This window comes from Cydia amplana, chromosome 16, assembly GCF_948474715.1.
Source record: "Cydia amplana chromosome 16, ilCydAmpl1.1, whole genome shotgun sequence".
Lineage (NCBI taxonomy): Eukaryota > Metazoa > Arthropoda > Insecta > Lepidoptera > Tortricidae > Cydia > Cydia amplana.
In genome coordinates, this window is record NC_086084.1 from 13,451,693 (window position 1) to 13,472,753 (window position 21,061).

Below are 21,061 nucleotides of genomic sequence, written 5' to 3' on the forward strand. Positions count from 1 at the left end.
CTACTTTGGACTTAATGTACGGAACCCTTGGAACGCGAGTCCGACTCGCACTTGGCCGGTTTTTATTTATTTTATGTTAAGGACAATAATCTGAAAACCTCGTATAAAACTTTTCCAATGTTATAACAAACAACTTGGATTTAAAAGCCATTGTTAAGGCGGACGGACACACACTCTCAGTAATTAACTTTAACCACGTCAAAGCGTTTAAACACCTTAAGGCCCTGGAGACCCGTTAGGTTATTAAGTTTCTTTTTAATTGATGGAGACAAAAGGCCTTTTGTACTACGTTGTAAGAAAAATGTGTGTCCAATTAAAGTACGTTTACAAGTTCAACTTATTGAGAAAATAAAAATATATGCGCTAAAAGAGTCCAAGAGAAGTCTGCAACGATTATGATAGCACACGCAGTGCCCCCCTAACCTAAAATCATCCAAAAATCATGCTTCGAATCAGGGATGTTGCGAATATCCGCATCCGCAACCGCGGAACTTCCGCATTATTTTCAACATCCGCATCCGCATAAAATCGATGCGGATTTAATGCGGATGCGGATGTGGAACAGGTCGGTACAGGAACGTCTTAGCATCGGCGTAAGTGCTAGACTGCTAGGTTATTTAGTCATTAGCAAAAAAAACCTATTAGAAATTAGCAGTCAAGCGTGAGTGGGACTTAATGTACGGAACCCTTGGAACGCGAGTTCGACTCGCACTTGGCCGGTTTTTTGAAATAAAAATTACTAAAATATACTATTTCACGTTTTTATGTACCTATCTTGACATCCGCATTCGCGGATGTGAGCCTTTAAAAATCCGCATCCGCATCCGCGGATGTCAAAAAATCGGCATCCGCAACATCCCTGCTTCAAATGACCCCGTTTCCTCCTACGTCATGCTACTATACCATCATCCGCTGTCCAGACCCCCCCCCCCCCCCTTTTGTAATGACATAATTTATGAATAGGCCCTTTGCGATTATGCAAGTTTGACACTGATAAGTCTACTATTATCCCCAATTATAGATGATCAACCAAATCTTGTCAGTAGAAAAAGGCGGCAAATTTGAAAAATGTAGGCGCGAAGGGATATCGTCCTATAGAAGATTTGAATTTCGCGCCTTTTTTTACTGACAAGGTTTGGTTGACCAAGTATAAATAGTTTTGGCGGTCCAAACTCAGCAAAGCTGGTAGAGTCTGTGCGGAAAGAGAAGAGTCGTGGATTGTATGGGGCAATACACAGGGCTTTTAATGAGTACTAGTTGTTTCGAAACATTCTGCTTATGGCAAGATTGCCAAGCAAAGTCAGTAATATGCGCTAATAAAACACCAAAACGGTTATCAATAAATCTCCTGTTTATCTTGGTTTAATATCGCGTGGGATCCTCGAGAAACGTTTAGGAAATCAATAGTTCTGTACACAATCTGTTTTGGGGCAGAGCATTACCTAATACTGTATTGCAGGTAGCAGGGTCACTACAGGGTGCGTAGCCAACATGCTCCGTAGCGAACGAAACGTCACTGTCGCACTAAGGGCCCTTACGCACTAGCGGCTGGCCGCTTAGGCGGTTCGTTTGAGCGGCCAGCCGCCTGACGCGGTTGATATAGCGGCTGGCCGCCATAGGCGCCAGAGGCGATGAAACCGCGATGCAACCGCGTTAAGCGGCTGGACCGCTCGGCATCTTGGGTCCATTAACAAAAATATATACTATTTCTTCCCATTGTTTTCCTTTTAAAACTCTATCCTTATATACTGCTCCTTCACAATTCGAAATAGCTTCTCGTTGTTGAATTTCAAAAATGAATTTCTCTGTTTCGAAGTTCATGGCTGTGCAACTCAAAAGTACAAACTTTTTGGTAATGGTTTGTCGGGGTATCCTTTTTGGCGGACATGGACATCCCCACTGTCTCCCGCTAACGGTACGATGAGTTTCTCACGCAACTAAAACTACGCTAAAGTACACAACAATTAAATAAACAATAATCCTTTTACGCTAGACAGAGATGAACACTAATAAAGTAATACAAAGGTTACAGGAACTTTAAAACAATAGTCGACCGTAGCGGTCGCAGCTTGTGCATTAAACATAGTGCAACTTTATGGCTAGGCAATCGGGTCCGAGTTACTAGGCAATAACTATTATTTTCTTGCTTTACTATAAAAAATAATCTACGTAATATATTTTGAATTATTAATAAATTATTCTATATCTACATGCTAAATAATATTGTAATTTGTAGTGGACGGATACGTCGGCTACAAACTCATCGGCGGATCGCCGCACCCTGAACCGCCAGTGTGTATAGACAAGTTGGCGGCCAGCCGCGAAGCGGGCCGCAGCTCTTCATTCAACCGCCGCGGTTGAAATTTTGTGGCGGTTAAGTGCGTACGATCACAAGCGGTTGCATATTAAATTGGAAAAGCGGCTGGCCGCGCGGCCAGCCGCCCCCGCGGTTAACCGCTAGTGCGTAAGGGGCCTAATATGCTGGAACAGTGATAGAGTTACGTAGACCAAGATATTAATTAAGTTTGCGACGATTTTGATAGCACACGCAGTGCAATTGTTATTTTAAACGGCAAACTTCTATGAAATTTTTGTTTCTCTTTTTATCTGTTTATTTATGTTTCTATCTGCCTCTATCACTTGCATATCGGAGCAATAGAGAGGCAAATAGGCGAACGAAGGAAAGATGGTTCGCGGTAATATTCCCTCAGTTCCTTAAGCACAAGCAAATAACATCTGATCATCCATGGACCTTATACCTTTGCAATAAAGTTAATTTTAAGTTAACATTGTTGTATTGTTGACAATGGCACTCCAATAAGTTGCTGGCCCATCACTTCGCCCACGACATGGTGCAATGTAAATCAGTTGGACCATATTGGACCTTAAGTTTAATGGTGTAAGGTGAAATTTCTAATGGTATGTGTTATGTTAGCTTTGCTATTTGCACACCTGTAGCTGTATTTGTTTTCACTTATAAAAAGTCACACTGTAGTAAGAAAGAGTACTTATACTTTATTCGAATTACTGTATAATTTCTCTATCTGATATTCGTACCAACACTAATAAAGAAAGAATAAATTAATTAAAAATTAAAAAACACGACTGCAGTTTAAAAGCGAACTGATAAGCTAGAAATATTTTTTAGTTAAGTTAGGTACTCAACTTAATGAATGTAAAATAGTAGTTTATGCAACAGTGATATAATAAGGGTTCTTAAAATTCAAGGGTCGAAGTTACAAAACGAGACGTAGTCGAGTTTTGTAAAAAAAGACCCGAGAATTTTAAGAACCAATTATCAGTTCGCTTTTAAACTGCAGTCGTGTTTTTTAATTTTTAATTAATTTATTTTATTTTATACATTTTAGTGACCATACAAAGCAACCACATTTTTAATATGATTTAAGGCACTTAAGTTGCTTCAAGGAGCTTTCATCATGTTGATGTTTGATATGCTAGCATAAAACGTGCTTAAAAACCTAAATAGGTCGGACCCAAAAACCAGGCGTATTGAAAAGTGCTATGGCTTTAATATCTCTGCAACTACATAATTATTTACCATTAGTTGGCTTTCGGCCTTCGCAATTAAGATACTTGAGGAAGCTGCAGAAAGCGTGCACCTTTCTTACGCTCTGGGCCTTCGGTCCTACACGAAGCTCGGCCTTCGGCCTTTGCAATTAAGAATTTTGGGGAAGCTACAGAAAGCGTGCACCTTTCTTACGCTCTGGGCCTTCGGCCGTACGCGAAGGTCGGCCTTCGCAATTAAGAAACTTGGAAAAGCTGCATAAAGCGTGCACCTTTCTTACGCATCGGGCCTTCGGCCCTACGCGAAGCTCGGCCTCGGCCTGAGTAATTAAGGTACTTCGAGCTGCAAGAAACCGTGCACCTTTCTTACGCTCCGGGCCTTCGGCCCTACGCGAAGCTCGGCCTTCGGCCTTCGCAATTAAGATTCTTGGGGAAGCTGCAGAAAGCATGCATCTCTCTTACGCTCCGGGCCTTCGGCCCTACGCGGAGCTCGGCCTTCGGCCTTCGCAATTATTGAGATACTTGGGGAATTTACAGGAAGCGTGTAGGCTCATCTGAGTCAGCCTTGTAGAACGCGCAGACAAGGATTCCTCTTGTCGTCTTTGTGACATTTGTGAGCGATTTGTAGCTAAACTTGCTTCTTTTTGGTTGTCTGTTTCACGCCTTACTAGGGAATACCTATTTTGGGCAGATTTTTTGGAAATACTCTGCTTTGGTTCGTTAGACAGTTGAGAATAATGTTTAGACATGCTTTCTTTCACACTGTCTAGCCTATTTTTGCGAGAACGCGGCGATTCCTTCATACGCTTATCGAAAGCTTTACGTGCCCTACTTGTTTTTTTCGAAAGAGCCATTTTCCATAGAAAACTGTTACATTCTATTCAAAGTCTCAAGTTAAATCTTATAATAAACAGCACAATATGTTTATTCAGAGTATGTACCTAGTCAATCGTTCAAACCGTTCCTTTCGTATTTGACACTTTCACAATTGAAAATAACGTAAGCGCCACGTATGACGTTGTCGTATATAGCTGCAAAGAGAAATGTCATTAGCGCGATGTAGAACATTTCGTATTTTCTCTCCAACGATACAATTAAATATATAACTTATATATATTCGTATGATCGCCTTAAAAAATCCTTTCTTTTAATATCCCATTCAATAGATTTAGACAATTCATTTATCTCTGCGTTATACTTATATTTTGTAAAACCTTGTTCTACCAAATGAATAGTTTAAACCATATTTTGTGTTCAGTTTTAGAATCGTCTTTCAAAATCCTTTATTTTAATACCCAACTCGATAGGTTTATAAGTTTTATTTTTGTTTCGGCTGCACAATTTGCAGTGCATAATCCGCCATATTGGTTTTGTGATGACGTCACATAGCCTATGTTACTCGGGATGACGTAAGGATTCCAATGATATCTCAAACACCTAAATCGGTTCAGGCACTTAGTTGTTACGGTGTAACAAAGAAACTTACATACCCACATACAAACATGAACCCTGAAAACAATACACTCTTTTTTTGGGGCAGTCGTGTAAAAAGCGGCCAAGTGCGTCGGACTCGCCCATGAAGGGTTCCGTATTTAGGCGATTTATGACGTATAAAAAAAACTACTTACTAGATCTCGTTCAAACCAATTTTCGGTGGAAGTTTACATGGTAATGTACATCATATATTTTTTTTAGTTTTATCATTCTCTTATTTTAGAAGTTACAGGGGGGGGGACACACATTTTACCACTTTGGAAGTGTCTCTCGCGCAAACTATTCAGTTTAGAAAAAAAATGATATTAGAAACCTCAATATCATTTTTGAAGACCTATCCGAAGACCACACGTATGGGTTTGATGAAAAAAAAATTTTTGAGTTTCAGTTCGAAGTATGGGGAACCCCAAAAATGTATTGTTTTTTTTTCTATTTTTGTGTGAAAATCTTAATGCGGTTCACAGAACATCTACATCTACTTACCAAGTTTCAACAGTATAGTTCTTATAGTTTCGGAGAAAAGTGGCTGTGACATACGGACGGACAGACAGACGGACAGACAGACCGACATGACGAATCTATAAGGGTTCCGTTTTTTGCCATTTGGCTACGGAACCCTAAAAAGGTGGGATAAATAAAGAAAACTAGAGTAGAACATGAGTACCTACTGTAAATAATGGAAGTAATTAAAGATAAAACGATTACCTATACAGCCTGTACTAGAGAGGCTACCGTCAAAATCTAAATACGAAGAAACTCGATTTCAGTTCCTATCACATAGACAATTCTCCAATTTCGATGTGCGCGTGTCCTCCAAATTATAGGTAAAAGTAAAACGAATACATGTAGGATAATTTCCATTTTCCAAACTTTACTTTCATCACGTGCGGTGCCTTACACTCATTTTATTTCGACATTAAATCGAGTTATATTATAATAGTACCACCATGCAGGTACAGCAGGTAGAATCCTAAATAAATATTTTTAGACCGTTGCAAAAAGCTTTTATTTCCTAGGGTGAAAACAGACGGACTGCATTAATTGCGACTGCATATTAACTGCGTTCGTCTGTTTGAATCCTTATTGCTATGACAACTTACAATATTTATTCAAGATATCATGACCTCCAAACGCCTAGTGTAAATTTGCATTCGATAGCATGACAAGCGTTGCGTTATGTCTAGTTTTGTATCATACAATCCCATACAAATTGTATGGGATTTTGAACAGCGCGCCAAGCGGGACGTTTTGGAAACTCAAAATCCCATACAAAATGACACTTAACGCGTACGTCACGTCTCGCTATCGAATGACACTAGGGGTATAGAGGTCATGATATGTTGGTTTAAGAACTAGCACTGAATAGAATTACATGGCGGTCGTGCCGCGGCATAAACGCCGAGCGGGCTAATCCTGGTTCGGTTCCCGGTTGAGGCACGTACGGTCGTTATAATGTTTACTGTTTTAGAAGAATGGAGATTTGTGTTTACTAGTTGAGGCCGTCTAAGCTTACTTGACAAGTTGACACTGACTTGAACAGAACAAAGTGTGGGATGTCATTATAATAAATGTCATATTTTCTTAGAATTAATGATGACGTAGCCGCTCTTTATAATTATCATTGCAAATGTCAGGCAGGTTGGTTCGACTCTATCGATCCTGTGGTGGCAGCATGGTTCCATTTTTATCGCCTGTCACTATGCCTGCCACTTTCGCACTTACATACTTGTTAGAACGTGACAGGTATGGTGACAGACAGGTGATAAAAATGCGACCGTGCTAACGGCCGCTGAGTGAAGAATTTAGGTTTTTAATTTTTATTTGGACAAATAATATAATTTGGTTCCCGCCATTCCCGGTTGACAACACGGTCGTTATGAGGTTCACTTTTGGGTGAAGAGTGGGGATTGTTGGTTAGTTATCGATCGGAGATGAGTGATGAGACTGATGAGCTTAATTATGAGTTTAATTTGTTATTTAATCATGATGAATCATTAATTCAAACTCAATACTTACTCTAACATTTAGTCAACAAGTTTCTTTACAAGGAATAAAAATTAAATCATAAAATTCCATACTTAAAGTAATTCCTAAAGTTTGCTAGTGGCTATTAACATTGACATAACAACATTTTGTTCTACACGCCATCGCCATTCGGCATCAGAGATCGTCAACCTTTCTTCCACTTCCCATACTCCCAACCCTATCGGGCATCAAACTATGACAGTTGCAAATTTCCAGCGCATCCCCTCCAGCCCATTGTTATCCAATTACCGACTCCCGCGCGATTCAAATTAGGAAGGTCGGCGACCCCTGATCAATCGGGGGGCGCCATTTTGAATTTTTGCTTGAAAGTGGAATAGTTCGGGAGGATTTTTGTAGCATATGTAGGTAGCTTATGGATTTTGTGATAGTTTTCTGATAAATATTATTTTTATTTGTTTGTTTGATTTGCGATAACTATAAGACACAAGTAAGGAAATCTATATTGAATTGATCGAAAAATCGTAAAAAAACGGTATTTTCATTTCATTTCATTTATTCATGCTAAACAACATAAGTATACACAAATACACGTCATATTATGAAACCGTGATTTTTACAAATTGTATATGACTTAATTTTAGCTCGATACTCAAAATAATAGAACTACATACCTATATAAGTATATCGATTCGGGCAAGGTTTTATCAAGGCGAATGGTGGAGGTTTTACGACCAAATTCTAAAAAACTAGTTAATCCTGTATAATCATTTACCTACTTATGCCTTACCTTAATTTCTGCAAAACCTACGAAACCTAAAACGTAAGTAGCCTAATCTTTTAAAACCTGTACACTCCTTGAAAAACTCCATATTAAGTCTGTCTAAGAAATCTGCAACAACGGAACATAAAATGTCATTGTCACGCATCCAGCGCGCGTGCGCGCTGCTAACATCGTTAGTTCGGCCGTAAAGAGGGGGAGACACTGAAATTCTATTACGCTTTATACCAGGGCGCGCCGTAATACCAGCGTTATGTTGTAAACCATCACCAGCTTACACAGACCCGCTATTTTCAAGAAACATTACCATAACGCGGGGCAGCTTATACTGGCTATTATAATGTGTTGTAAAACACTCCCATCATAATTCGACCTGTCGACCCTTGAAGCCATTACACCCTCACGGGTCAAGTATATCTGGCTATCACGACCAGCCTAACGTACTCGACAGGCCAAAGCGCTATAAAAGATACGCGGCTCTTCTTAAATGGGCATAACAGTGTATATGACCAGCTATCTTGACCTGTCACGGCAATGGAGTTTAATAACTAGAGAGGCCGGGTTATATTGGTAATAATCGCCAAATATAACCTGAGCTGTTATTTCAAAGCGCTGTAATAAAAACGTGAATCTGTTTATGTTGGGTGTGTATTCAGGATAGGGAGAGCTCTCAGTTTTTACTGGCAATAAACATTTGGGGGTCTTATTAAAGTGGTGGGGTAGAATAAGGGTAAGTTCGTTGGCGATTCGATCCGCGCAGTTTATTTTAAATTATCACAGTTATTGGAGGGGTGGTTTTTAATCTGGTGGGGATATGTTAATCTCGCTTTATATCTGGAGCTATTTTATTCCCTGCCGTAACGAAAAGTCGTAATATTACAATGTTGCAAGTTTACTGCGAAATATTATGGTAATATCAGGAGATGTAGATCCTGATTGAATGCTATTAGGCCAAATCTTAGAGGATATAACCAAACGGAGTATAGCCATTAACAGGCGTTTTCCGCGTTCGCCTCTATCGAAAATAGGCGGCCAATGGTCATACACAATGTATGGACTGACGTTTATCTGACATGGCTATTTTTACTTTACGTATACATTTGACGTGCCCCTCCCCCGCAAAAATCAGCAGACTGTTTTGTACAGAAAATTACAGACAAGGCGTCTCCGTTTGGTTATATCCTCCAAGGGCCAATACGGGTTTTAGTTATTCGATGTGTTTCCGATATTATTACTGATCTGTCAGTGTCAAAAGTGACGTTTTTGTTTGAATAAATGTCACTTTTGACACTAACAGATCAGTATCATATACCTAAACATAGATATCATCACTACATAGTATAAAACAAAGTCGCTTCCCGCTGTCTGTCCCTATGTATGCTTAGATCTTTAAAAGTACGCAACGAATTTTGATGCGGTTTTTTAAATAGAGTGATTCAAGAGGAAGGTTTATGTATAATTTGTTAACCCGTGCGAAGCCGGAGCGGGTCGCTAGTTTTAAATAAATCAGTTTACTTAATGTCAAGTGTCAAAACTGAACCAGGCAGTCCCGTTTGGTCGTTTTGTTGATCATGGCTGTCAGTTTCGTACTACCCCTAGAATGCGCTAAGCAATTTCACAAAATCCACCCCTTGGGACATTGGCTTGGTGATGCTGCCCTGATAAGTTTCAAATCTGACAGACGCACGTTTCTAGCCACCAGTTCGATCGAGGGGTACAGAAATCGCCGTTTAAGTACGAGGCAATTTTGACTCTTCTATATAGTTTCTCAAAAAAGATCTACTTAGGACATGTTAATAATTATATGCGTCTTTTGGACATACATACAGGGTGCTTCCTGTAACAGGAGCAATAAATTAAACTGTAGGCTGTACTCCTCAAACTGACCAAGATTTGTTCAGCAACTTTTGAAAATAACTCATGTTTTGATTTTTATTACACTTTAAAGTTTATTCTAAGACGCAATGTATTGCAAATTTTGTTATGTTTAAAGCGTGACAAGCAACGTCAAACTCACTAATGTCAGCGTACATTGAAGGCAATATTTATTTTGTAAGAAAAAGAGGAAGTCTAAAGGATTCATAATTTTTAAAAGTTGCTGAACAAATGTTGGTCTGTTTGAGGAGTACAGCCTTTAGTTTAATTTAATGCTCCTGTTACAGGAAGCACCCTGTATATACTACAAATTTCAAATTCTTATACAGATTTTTATTGATACTAGCTTATACCTAAATAGGTTGCCGACCCCTGCCCTAATTGCCTTACGACACCCGCGGGAAGGGGTAGCCGTTCAGTTAAAAATCGACCTTATTGTCTTAAGCTAGCAGCAATGAATTATATTCAGAAGCGTTCGGTGACTTAAGGCACATTTTTGATTAAACGGATGTGGCATACAAGTGCGCCACATGGCGAAATTTTAGTTTTAAGTGCTAAAATGTGCAGTGAAGAGTGAGAGCCGAGACACTTGAGATGTACCACTAGGTAGTGCACTTCAAAAATCTTGTTGATCACTTCCGGTCCTTCCGGGCTTAGGTATTAGCTGCTACGCGGATTATTTTTACAGTCGCCATCAGATATATCGGAACGGCCAAGGTGCTCACAAATATCTGAACACGCCTCTATTATCAAGGCGCAAGAGTGCGTGTTCAGATATTTTGAGCACCTTGGCCGCTCCGATATATCTGAATGGCGTCTGTACTTCTCTAGAAAAAAAGGAACACGTTTTCTTTGAACTGAAGTAGATACTATTATATACCGACTTTACATATGTAATCCTCTGAGCCCGCTTGACTGATCGGTGTAATCCATAAACTGTCAGACGACGCCAAATATATCGATATCTAGCTGGTATTTTGGAAGATACGTATCAGATATCAAATATTTGTATGGTAGACAGTATTATCACGTTTGGTGATAACATAGGTGATTGCCGACTGGTCTGGCCTAGTGGGTAGTGACCCTGCCTGTGAGGCCGCGGTCCTGGGTTCGAATCCCGGTAACGGCATTTATCTGTGTGATGAGCACAGATATTTGCACATAATCAGAACGGCCAAGAAACAAAAATATCTGAACATGCACTTACACGTCATAATAGAGGCTTTCTTCAGATATTTGTGAACACTGGCCGCTCCGATACATCTGATGATGACCCGATATCGTCTTCAATCGAACCTCATTACAGCATACAACTTGACCGCAAGAATTAAACATGACCGAAATAAGACCTAAACGTTTACGTAAGAAGGTTGACAATGGCATAGCAAACTTGACCGCATATAACGGCACCGCAGATTCCCACACTAGCAGGATGTGACATAATATTACTAGTTTTTTTACCGGTTGACCGACGCGTATTGCAGCTTGTTCTCGTTGCGAGGCGAGGCGAGGCGAACGATGCGACCACAAGTCACCTGGGAGAGGCAAAGAGGGTCTCTATTGTTTCCCAAATAGTTTTAAGCCATAATGCATTGTTTGCCCGAATTTTCGTTAGTCATAATTGATTTGGTTCAGAAACGCGTCACTTTTCAGGATTGCCATAAAACAAACCTAACCTAACCTAACCTATCTATAGGATAACCTAACGAAAATCCTGAAATGTTAACGGTTTCAGTTTTATGACTAATGATAATATGAAAAACAATACATTATGACTTAAAACTATATGGGAAACAACGGGACCCCGAGGCGAAGATGATCAATCGTACATCAACAAACGAAAAGAAAAAATATATCGGGATGACAGATGCTATGAAAGTCACGAGACTAATTCCATTAGTAGGTACATTACGATACAAGTGCGAAAAGTAGGAACGCCCTTCGATCGTGTTTTAATTTATCGCCACTCGTTGGGAATTACCTTTTATTGTACAATGTTTTACTGGTCCTTAAAATTTTCCACATACGCATGTGTATAGTGCTAGTTACCGCACTATGTAAACCCCATCTAAATCGGTTTATTCGTTTAAGAGCTACGGTGCCGCAGACCTACCCACATATAGTAGTCGAACTTATAACCCCCTCTTTTTCGTCGGGGGTAAAAAAATGTACATTTAATTTATAAATACGTTACGTTACGGCCAAGATCCTCTTTGGGTCGCTGAGCCGTAATAGTTGACAGTTACGTTACGTTACGTATACGGTAGGTGTTTGCGGTCGACGGTCTCCAGAAAATTCGGACGTTACTTATCCTTTTGAACTCTCAATTATTTTTCGCAAGAGAATCGCAGCTACACTCTGCACGCAAGTGGAACACCAGAAGCCTATATAAACATGCTAGGCTCGCTCTGTCTGTCCCCTGTGGGCACGAATACTACTTAAGTAGGCTTACGCTACGGCTTACGTAGGCGGACAACGCGCGAACGCGGCGCGGCGCGGCGCGGCGCGGCGGGGCGGCGGCGCGGCGGAGGAGCGGCGCGACGCGGCGGCGGCGCGGCGCGGCGCGGCGCGGCGAGGATGAAACAAACCATTGATACGTATAGGTATGTCCTACTCGTACATGAGCGATTTAGACGCGAAGCGGCGCGGCGGCCGCGCGGCGTTCGCGCGTGTTGTTCGCCTACGTAAGACGTAGCGTTAGTAATTTCTTCATGTTCACATGTGAACTGACAATGTAAGAGGTGTGGGCACTGTCATTTGGGTATAGGCTGGGCATTTACCATAAAATATAATAAAACGGAAAGACTGCATGCTGCTGGTCCGGTATATAGGTAGTATCCTACAATAAGCTGCCAGTCTCCATCACAGAAGCGGCAACCCTTAGTTCCTTCAAAACAAAGCTAGTCAGGCAAAGTTTTTATAGTTTTAAAGAGTTTTTAGATTATAAAGAATTAGTGTAAATAATAGATTTAAGATGTATAGAATAGGTTGTAAAATTGTGACCTGTAAATCCTGTAATACCTAATTACGAATAAATTATGTCTATGTCTGTGAATGTCATCTCGCTTTTGTGTGGTATTAGGGCACAGCACAGCGGATGTCATTCCAGATCTAGAGCAGAGCCCAACTAGAGAAGTATTAACTCCTACTTACAAAAGCGGCCAAGTACGAGTCGGACTCGCCCATGAAGGGTTCCGTATTTAGGGGATTTATGACGTATTCAAAAAAAAACTACTTACTAGATCTCGTTCAAACCAATTTTCGGTGGAAGTTTGCATGGTAATGTACATCATATATTTTTTTTAGTTTTATCATTCTCTTATTTTAGAAGTTACAGGACACACATTTTACCACTTTGGAAATGTCTCTCATGCAAACTATTCAGTTTAGAAAAAAATGATATTAGAAACTCCAATATAATTTTTGAAGACCTAGCCATAGATACCCCACACGATTTGTTAGCTGTACGTCCAATACGCAGTTCGTCCAAAGTTTCAACAGTATAGTTCTTATAATTTCGGAAAAAAGTGGCTGTGACATACGGACGGACAGACAGACAGACATGACGAATCCATAAGGGTTCCGTTTTTTGCCATTTGGCTACGGAACCCTAAAAAACCGCAGCCAATAACACAAGACCCTACTCATAGTGTTGTGTTCCTGCCGGTGAGTAAGGTTGCAAGAGCTCAACGAGGGTGCGGTGTGTTAGGGTCGACAACGCGCATGTAACACCTCTGGAGTTGCAAGCGTCCATAGGCTATGGAGACTGCTTGCCATCAGGCGGGCCGTATGCTTTTTTGCCATCGACGTAGTATAAAACAAAAGAATCAACTTTGTAGGTATATGTATCTGCATATAGGTATGCATTTATTTATTTTATTTTATTTTATTTATTCAATTACAATTATAAGCTTACAGTAGTACCAAAGCGCCTATAATGCTAACAACAGTATTTGGCAATACAATAATGTAACAGTACATCGATCGCATATTTACATTTTAAATGAATTCATTACATAATGAGCGTATTTTATGAATCAAAGTGTGCCAGTCATCGGCGAACACGTCGGCATCCTGGCTTAAAACGAGTTGGTTGAGCATGAGCAGCGCTGGCGCACGAGCGCCGGGCGCGTTGCCGTCGGCGCCACGAACAGCGGCCGGCGGCGGCGTCCCGCTCGTCCGTATTGCTCGGGCACAAAGAGACGGATACCTTCCAACGCCACAGGGTTGTCTATTTTCCCTCTTATCAGAAGGCTGTAGTGAACGGCAAGATGCAGCTTGCGTCTAAAACTGAGGGTCTCGTGTCCGACCATACCTCCTACAAAAAGTGACCGGAAGCATTGCTTTTTATATCCGACCGAGGTTTCGGTACTTAAATATATTTCGGTCGATGTTTCGGTGTCGGCCAAAACAACGAACCTTTCGGCCTACCAAGGTGTCGGCATAAAAAAACATGTTTAACTGGACTACTAGAGCAAGTCCGAACCAGCAAGTTTGGTTTCAGAAATAAAACCGGTTTCGGTCGGATATTGGTGTTTGTAATTTGTATGCTGCTACGTCGTAGCAGCTACGGGTAACATGCTGAAAAACTTCCTTGACAAGGTCCAAGCCGTCCAAGGTAATACTAATAACAGACTTGACAGACTATTAATCACTGATTAATCCTCTTATTTCCTTCTCAACACGTATAAAAATTCCAACAACAAAAAAAGAGCATTCCATTTTCAAATGATCCTCCCTTGAACCCTGATTGGCCGTTGGCCCGCAGTGGCATTGCGAATTTGTACATAATTGTTGTTATTTTCACGGTTTGTTTCACACGGATCCGTTTGCTTTGTTCCAGGTACGTAAATTGCTGGCCAGTTACGATCGGTGAAAAAAGTTGATAGATATAATAATGTGTATATTATGGTAAGCTTATTCAACGTGGTATGTATGTATAATAAATATAGCTGGTCAAGCAAATCTTGTCAGTAAAAAAAGGCGCGAAATTCAAATTTTCTATGGGATGATATCCCTTCGCGCCTACATTTTTCAAATTTGCCTTCTTTCTCTACTGACAAGATCTGCTTGACCAAGTTTATGTATTAGGTAGGTAGTGATTATTTGTAAGTTTAATTTAAGTAACTACATATGAAATTTTTCGTTGTTCGCAATAGACCCTCTGGTTTTCCGATTTTGTATTTTAGAACGTAGTCTCTAAACATTTATGGGACAAATTACAATCTTTCTGTCCAGTGTCTACGAAATAGGAACTGAAATATGTATTATTCATCACATTTTCTTATTAGCGTGAAATGTTAAAAAGTGGATCAAATAAGTAAGGTGCAGGGGGGGCATTTAGACTGCGGGTTAATTTAAACTAATCGAAATATCTTCCATGTTTTACATAAGTGCCATAATCATAAATTTAGACTGGGGGCATTTAGACTGCGGGTTAATTTAAACTAATCGAAATATCTTCCATGTTTTACATAAGTGCCATAATCATTTATTTGCACATAAAAAGGGTTTGCACATATATGTCCAGATAGCAAAAAAGATGTGTTGTGTGTGACTCTAGTTAATAATGTAAAACATGGAAGATATTTCTATTAGTTTAAATTACCCCGCACTCTAAATTCCCCCCCTGCACCTTACTTGCGTTTCAAATTACCTCACATGATTAGACAGTTAAAGCGTAAAAACTTTCAATAACATACTTTTACATAACTATTACATATGTATATGAATACTTTTTCATTATGAATGCGCTATTTACGCAGAAAGGCAATGAACCCGCGCGTAAATACGGCGTAGGTTGTACCTACCTGTACTCTGTACCAGGGATGTTACGGAGCTCCGTTTCCGTTTCCGTTAAGTCGGAACTTCCGTTTGGTATTACACATCCGTTTCTGTTCCGGTTCCGTTACTTTTGAAACGGAAGTTATATCGGATGTCAATGCTTAGCGCGGCTGCGGGACATGAGCGGTGTACATCAAAAACAAACAGGTTTATACCAGTCATTCGCTCATAGCCCCGCTTGCCACGTGCTGCAGTAATTAGATGTTCTGGTATATCCGTGTTTTTGAATTTAAAGTACCTATTCGTATGTGTTGTGTAATGTATACCTACTGATAGTACTGACTCAGGCTCCGGTTCTGGTTCCGGTTCCGTTTTCGGTTCCGATTCCGTTTCTGGTTCCGATAAACTAAATTTAAAAACATCTGGTTCCGCTTTCGGTTCCGATAAAACCACATCCGTTACATCCCTGCTCTGTACTATGTTTACTTTATATTTCAATGGCTAACATACTGAGTAAACGTACGATTTGCTGTAGCCTCTTGTTTGGAACAGTAAACAGTAAGGTCAATAACATGCTTTAATCGTTAATTTATTAGTAAGAAGAAATTAACATCTTGTCTGTGTGTGATAAGTATCGTAATTCGTAAGCGAATATTTTTGAATATTTATCACGAACGATTCTGTTCTTGATAAATATTAAAAAAAAAATCTCTATACCGGCCGAGATTTGAACCCACGATTTTTGAATACCACATACATAAAGCGTAAAGTTTTTACTTTTAATAGAATTACTGCTATAGATTACATAGAAGGTATTAAAAATAATAAAAAGCTACAAGGAAAATCAACTTCTTTTTTCTAACTGGCAAAACGATTAGCCGCTTTATAGTAATCAGACGTCACAGTCTAGTTGCCTGCTCTTTAAAATAGTTAATTTTGAATGATTATTTTTAATTTGTGTCATAAAATAACTGGGATCTTATCAAATATTTTTCTAGTGCTTTACTTTATGCGTGATGTGAAATATTTTTTTTAATACAGTCGACGTCACGACACTCGACGTCCTTATTCAATTCCTTTTACAAACACCAAAGGCAAAGAAGGAGGCTTATAAATTTATCTTTGTACCAACAATATCAATAATACGACATCATAAGAAATAGGACCAACAGATAGCAGTTAAATTAGCAAAAAACTTTAAGTTTAAAACATGTCACCGCGACATTTCACACCATCATGGCGACATTCTCTCACAACCAGCGCAAGTCCTGATTAACCTCAAAACGCATTATTTATGTGTCATTAAATAAGTAATATTGAGACTGAGCGTTGATTTAACACACCGTTGTGACATTTAAAAATCGTGCCGCCTTAAAATATCAAGAACAAGTCCGTTTGCACCGCCATCTTGGATTGACATTTCACTTACGATGATCGATTTACGTATCCGTTTTGCGTATGATTAAACAGCTTTTTTGGCAGGTTTTCCTATAGGCAAAGCCTTAACATACTTTTGTAAGTACTTATTATTTATACTCGTTAATAGGTAATATTACTGATTAATAACTGATAGGTATTATAGTTGGTCAAACCAAATTGTCAGTAAATAAGAACAAAAAAAATATACTCATCCTTTTCTTTTGGGTGCTAGTACTAGTGTAAGACAAAGATAGTATGATTCTCTCTGTCTACTTATGTTTGAAATGAGACAGACCTTTACCAAACTATATCAAACTTATTCGTTTTCCAAACTCATTAGTCATTACCATTTTTTAATTACATTAGGCAATCAAGGCGCCTTATTTTCAGAGTCTTGTAAAAAAATCTTTGTCAACAAAAGTGGCCCTTCCGATTACATTACAATTATTATTGTTAGCTATTATAGCTAAGCCTAAGCTACAAAAAATTGAAGGCCCATATTATACATCATTACATAAACTGGCGCCCACTTGCCATAATTACTCTTATCTCTCACTTCCTTATCTGCCAACTGCCACGACATTCATTCCAAAACGATGTATGCCCCATTTAAATTACAATGCTATACGACGTTTTAAAATTTCCGTTCAGCCAACGGACGTTGTCCGTTCCGAAACCAAACATCTGGCCCGCATACAGTTTTTCCTGGACTTGAACTCATAAATTTGTCCACATGTAACATGCTAATGCGTTTTACATTTGTTTTTGCGGACGTAATATTCGTAATAACGACTTACAGTGACAGCTGTCAGGCGGGACCTTCTACTTTGAAGTGCCTTGATTACTGGCTTTGTTTTATGGAAATGCTAGTTAAAGTATTCAAAGAAGTCGTTAATTTGAAAAGGCGTTTTAACTTATATTTGTAACTTTAAACTGTTTTTTTTTACAATATTTTTGGCAAACAAGCGTATAAATTATAGAAATAGGTTGAGAATTTATAACGCAAGTAATCAACGAGGTCACAAAAGGAAAATTCCAAAATCATCTCGTCAAAAATTTAAATTTGGAATCCAGTTCCGTTACAAATTTGGCAACTTTTGGTAACAGGACCGAGGCGATTGCGATAAAGCTATGTCCACATAAAACGGAAGATTGGGGCCATATTATATTTGTAAGTATACCTTATCTGTATTGTAAAAGTAAATTCCAATATATTCTGGTATAAAAATACAATAGGTAAATGAGTAATTTAAATAAGAAACCATAAAAACACATACCTACACAATAATGGCAACCTATTGAGTTGTTTCTAGTACGTCATAAAATTACAAAATCATAAATGTAGTGAACACTGTAGCACTTTGTATAGACTTGTAGAGGCATAATTAAGTAACAAAGTAGAGCAAAGAGTGATAAAAATGAAACGGGTTCGGATAATTAGGTGAAATACAGTTTAGGTAAGATTATGTCTGCCTATGCACCACTGACAAGCGACTCTTGCAACTATAGATAAAGTAAGGACCCTAGGCATGAAAAAAATCGTAAATTGACTTGCCGTTTCTTATATCTGTCGCACGCACTGATTATATTATTGTTCCAGGACTGCAACATAATTACGCGTGCGATAGAGATAGGAGATAGGAAATAGGGTCAGTGTAGAAAATACAAGCTCGGCCGAATTTCACTTTCCCATACAAACGGAGTTTCGTTCTCATTTTAAAACTACGTGTTGGATTGTAATATTTGTAATTAAACTTTGCACATACAATGACTTGAGGTATATCTATGACTGTAATTGGTTTACAAACGAAATGGAGCAAAAACAAGTTTTGTATGAAAAACTTAAATTCGCCGTATTTTTTTAACTATGGTATCTGAAGCTACATAAACTAATTACAGGGCTATATACCTTATCTTATTGTAGGTACAAAGTTTCAGAGCATCTAGCTAGTCGTTTTAAAATGATAGCGTAACTACAGTCAACAGCAATAGTTGCTAAGCGGGCGAGGTGTTCAAAATTACCTTGACGCGCTCTTATTCTCTGAACAATAAAGTCGTGTTAAGATCATTTTGAACACCTCGCCCGCTTAGCAACTATTGCTGCTGACTGTATATACGTTTGTATGGAGAACCGAGCTTTCTGGGGACTTTTAACACGTCGGTGTAGATGCAGCTTAAGAAAGGGCCGAGGCCGAACAAAGGGTGCATTAATAGATATCCGGCACCGGCACCTGTGCGGCAGGTGCGCCATATTGGTTTTCTTCCAGATTGTCTCTGGCTATTGAACTTTTTTATTGTTATTGTTTTAATTGGAGTCAAATTACATTTGTCGCTTGGTTCTTTGGGGCCTAGGTATTAGTTTTTATAATATTTTTACAGTTGCAATACATTGCACTGCATAATTAGACGACTGACACTACAGTCGTCTAATTATGCAGTGCAATGTATTTGGAAATACATACATACATACCAACATAAACTTCGTATTTTTGTAGATAATTGGTTGAAAATTCTACTATGTAAATTTTCGTAATTCGCCGTAGGTCCTCAGACATAAAAAAAAAAATCCTTTCCAATATATGTTTAACCAAAGATTATTTTATAACAGTTTTTCTCTCATTACCCAGCACTTACTTAATATATAAAGTATATAAACAAATAGAGTCAGACCAAGACAAGTCTGCAAAGATTTTGATAGCACACGCAGTGCAAGTGTTATTTAAACGTCAAATTTCTATGAAATTACCATCATAAAATACTGGCAATGGCATTTAGAAACTCGTTCGATAAAATATTCCAAATTCAAATTTGTAAAAACATAAGGTTTGCTCCACTTTCGCCCGTGAGCGTTCGCCCTAACTACATTGCGGAGTAATAATTCCGTGTTGATTACACACTGTGACAAGAAACCGCCAACAGATGTCGGGGCCCATTAACGGTGTGGAGTAGATCAATCTATAATTTACACGGTTTGGGATCATTTTCTTGAATTACGTGTTTTTTGTTCAAAGTATTATTGATGGGTATTAGGTATATACCTAATGGTCGTTGCCTTGTTGGTCTTCGATAAAGTGCATTGGGGTACCTAAGTGCGAATTGTACTTCTAATGTACTTTGAAAATATGTATTAATTAAATGAAACAAATGAAGGTAGGTAGATAATCTTACAAAAAAATACCCTATATATAGATGGTCAACCAAATCTTGTCAGTAGAAAAAGGCGCGAGATTCAAATTTTCTATGGGACGATATCCCTTCGCGCCTACATTTTTCTAATTTGCCGCCTTTTTCTACTGACAAGATCTGCTTGACCATCTATAGTTTTGTAGCACTTAACCTTAAATTTATTATTTAAGTTACTGATTAATGTTTAATAACAATAAGCTCAACAAGGACTAAGTATTGTCGTACCAATAGGTAAAAAAATCTGAATGATAGTTTAAGCATGTAAAAATGTTATAGGTACTATAAGTACATACATTTTTCCATTTTTAGTTACCTTAACCTGTTTGCGAATTCCGCGACCTCCGTTCGAGGCGAGACAGTAAAAAGTAATAAAAACCAAGTTTTTGTAACCATTTTTAAGAACACAAAAACATCCAACTTGCGCCCAAAAGCCGGGGTGGATGCCTAATAAATAAAACACACACACAAACGAAACTGCAATCTGCAACACATTTCTCTTATTGCGTTTCAAATCCAACACACAATAGCCTCATCTTTACACCCAAAGAAGACCTATATAACCCTTAAACCAAACGCTCAAAGTCTAAAATCGTGCTGAATTTAAATAACCAACTGCAAACATATTTTGGTTTCAGTAATCCTTATTTGCCGTCAAAAAACTTCCCTTTGCATCTTATTTATAACGTCACAAGGTCTAAAATCGATTTGTGAAAGTGTAGTTGTAAGTTGTTATAGCAAATGCTTCCCCCAGGAGCCGTGATCGCAGATGTTCACCGACACTTGTTACTCGCCTAAAATAACATGCAACTTGCATAAATCTTGCGCGACATGTAAAGGTTTATATTATTAACCAAACTGACGACCAGGGCATGTTATCTCTTTCACTCTTGCTGCAATGATGCAAGTTAGAATGAGAAGTTTCACGACTCGCAGTTATTTGGTTTACGGTTTAGTGCAAGTTTATGCAACTTTTTATGAGTGAAGTTATTGCGTAAGCTATCGAGTTATTACGAA

At 38.9% G+C, this 21,061-nt stretch overlaps 1 protein-coding gene and 1 long non-coding RNA gene across 2 annotated transcripts in view; one reads left to right on the forward strand and one right to left on the reverse strand.

The window, feature by feature from the left end:
• The window catches only part of LOC134655052 (zinc finger SWIM domain-containing protein 4-like), a 95,412-nt gene that overhangs the window by 33,928 nt on the left and 40,423 nt on the right, over window positions 1-21,061 (forward strand). The gene's annotated exons all lie outside the window — the stretch shown is intronic.
• LOC134655134 (uncharacterized) overlaps window positions 12,771-21,061 on the reverse strand; it is a 154,579-nt gene continuing 146,288 nt past the window's right edge. The window contains exons 2-3 of the long non-coding RNA XR_010097411.1: window positions 13,268-13,489; window positions 12,771-12,785 (exon numbers count right to left, since the gene is read on the reverse strand). This is a non-coding gene — a long non-coding RNA (uncharacterized LOC134655134). The remainder of the gene's footprint in view (window positions 12,786-13,267; window positions 13,490-21,061) is intronic.